The sequence below is a fragment of the Dioscorea cayenensis genome, chromosome 1 (genome assembly GCF_009730915.1).
Source record: "Dioscorea cayenensis subsp. rotundata cultivar TDr96_F1 chromosome 1, TDr96_F1_v2_PseudoChromosome.rev07_lg8_w22 25.fasta, whole genome shotgun sequence".
Classification (NCBI taxonomy): Eukaryota; Viridiplantae; Streptophyta; class Magnoliopsida; order Dioscoreales; family Dioscoreaceae; genus Dioscorea; species Dioscorea cayenensis.
The window spans coordinates 5,831,779-5,834,080 of record NC_052471.1 but is presented as its reverse complement, the minus strand read 5'-3'; the positions used below and the strand labels follow the sequence as shown (position 1 = coordinate 5,834,080).

Here is a 2,302-nt window from a genome sequence, read left to right as displayed (position 1 = left end):
TGGTGTGTCACTCACTCACAAGGTTACCAACAAGAACTCTCAATTCTAGTGTCACTCTAGGGAAAATGTTCATACAATCAAGCATTCAAGGTTGGAACTCACAATAAACATCAATTTATTGAAAGCATAATAAAGAAGTTCAATGAAACGAATACATCCTAGGGTTCACAATCACCCAAGTACCCACTAGGGGTTTAGCTCTCCATGGAGCTAAGTACAATCAAAGAAATCGAATATAAAAGCAATGAATCCATAAAGAAACCTCCTCGATGGTCGTGTCGATGGTCTTGTGGAGAGTCCTCTACTCGTCGCAAGGGATCCTTTGTCCGGCCTAGGATACACCTCGCCGGATCGATGCCGACGAAAGCTCTCCCAATAACCTTCTTCCAAATGACGCATGATGTCAGAGCCATAGAACCTCTCCAAAACCCTAACCAATACCCCTCAAAACCCTAGCCGAAGCCCTCTCTCAAGTTGGGGAAAAGATGGAGAAAAGAATACCAAAATCGGGGCTGAATCGGCTTTAAATAGGGCTGGAATCGAGCGACTCCATGGGCGTGGACGGTAAACGCGCCCGTGCGGAATTTCACACGGCCGTGGATAATTTCCACACGCCCGTGTGGATTCTCTGTTTCTCTGATTTCTCGGCCAGCTGTGAACAGTGCTGCTACAGTACATGCTGCAGTGGTTTGCTACAGCCTTCGACCTGAATAACTTCCCAATTCCATATTTTCATCGGGGTAACGCAAACGGGCACATGTTTACGTCGTGAATCACTTGCTTCTTCAATGATATACATGTTGGTGGAGATCTCGTTCTTATGTGCATAAATCGGAATGCTCGAGTGTGAGTGCCTTTGTGCCCCTCCAAATGGATGTGCTCACTCGAATGCGAGGAGGTTGGCACACACTCTAGCATCTCACACATGACCTATGTCTTCGCATTTGACCCTTAGCAAGATTTCCTCCAAAATAGGTGCATTATGATCTACATTGGCCTATTTCCTTCATACTCGGCCTCACAACCCTACCTGCATAAAAGTAACATAAAAACACACATATTAGTGTAAAAACCTGAGAAAAGTAATGCTCAACATAAGGAATGAACACTTCGCATTCATATCGCACAAGCACTTATCAACACCCGTGCACTTGCGGTTTACACGCATATTTTGACGTGTCAAGTTTTTGGCGCCATTGCAGGGGAGTAGGCGTTTAAAGATACTTTACACTTTGTTTTCTTAGCTATTCATTTATTGATTATATTTTATATTTTCTTATTCTATCATAGTTCTGATTTTTTTTTCTTCCTTTTTGGGTGTGGCTCCAGGTTATGATCTGAGGGAACCCCTCCATACTAATTAAAGGAGATCCTGAGCTTGAACGTAAACTTAGAAGAAAAGGGAAAGAACCTGTGCAAGAACAATCTAATCTAGCTGATTTAGAAGTAGAAGAATCTGAAAACATGGCAGAACAGAATGACCAGCAGCGGACATTATCCGCTTATGCTAGACCTTGAGTATTGGGGACACAATCGAGCATTGTGCGTCCCCCGATTACAGCTCAGAACATCGAGCTGAAGCCGGCATTCATCTACATGTTGCAGCAATCCACATAGTTTAATGGTTTGGCCGATGAGGATCCGAACAGTCATATAGAGAACTTTCTCGAGGTGTGTGACATGCTGAAGATAAACGGGATGACGAATGATGCCATCAAGTTGAGAGCCTTCCCATTTTTCTTGAAAGGGAGAGCGAAGCAGTGGCTACACTCATTACCTATAGCATCGATTACCACATGGGAGGAGATGGTAGAAGCTTTTCATGGCCGTTATTTCCCTCCCAGAAAATCTGCAAAGCTTAGGAATGAGATCTCATCCTTAGTACAATTAGAATTGGAGTCTCTATTTGAGACGTGGGAAAGGTTCAAGGAGCTCCTAAGAAAGTACCTGCAACACGGATTCGCGGAGTGGATGATTATTCAAATCTTTTACAACGGTCTGAATCCGAGTACAAGACAACTCTTGGATGCGGCAGCAGGAGGTACCTTAGGTAGCAAGACCCCCGGTGAGGCTCGTCAATTAATTGACGAAATGGGATTAAACAACTACCAATAGAATGATAGGTAGAAGAAAAATGTGGCCGGTCTCCATGAGATAGATGCAGTAACCTCATTGGCAGCTCAAGTGGAATTATTGAGTAAGAAGTTTGATCTCCTAACTTTAAATTGAGTGGTGGTCATGACTACTTGCACCGGGTGTGGTGGAGGACATGCTCCCTCCGATTGCCCGATCTCTATTGGTG

General features: G+C 44.0%; 1 non-coding gene across 1 annotated transcript; it reads right to left on the bottom strand.

The window, feature by feature from the left end:
- Nucleotides 1-1,854: 1,854 nt before the first annotated feature.
- LOC120267750 lies at nt 1,855-1,961 on the bottom strand. The gene has a single exon (XR_005538561.1). It is a non-coding gene; the product is annotated as a small nucleolar RNA R71 (small nucleolar RNA).
- Nucleotides 1,962-2,302: the final 341 nt, after the last annotated feature.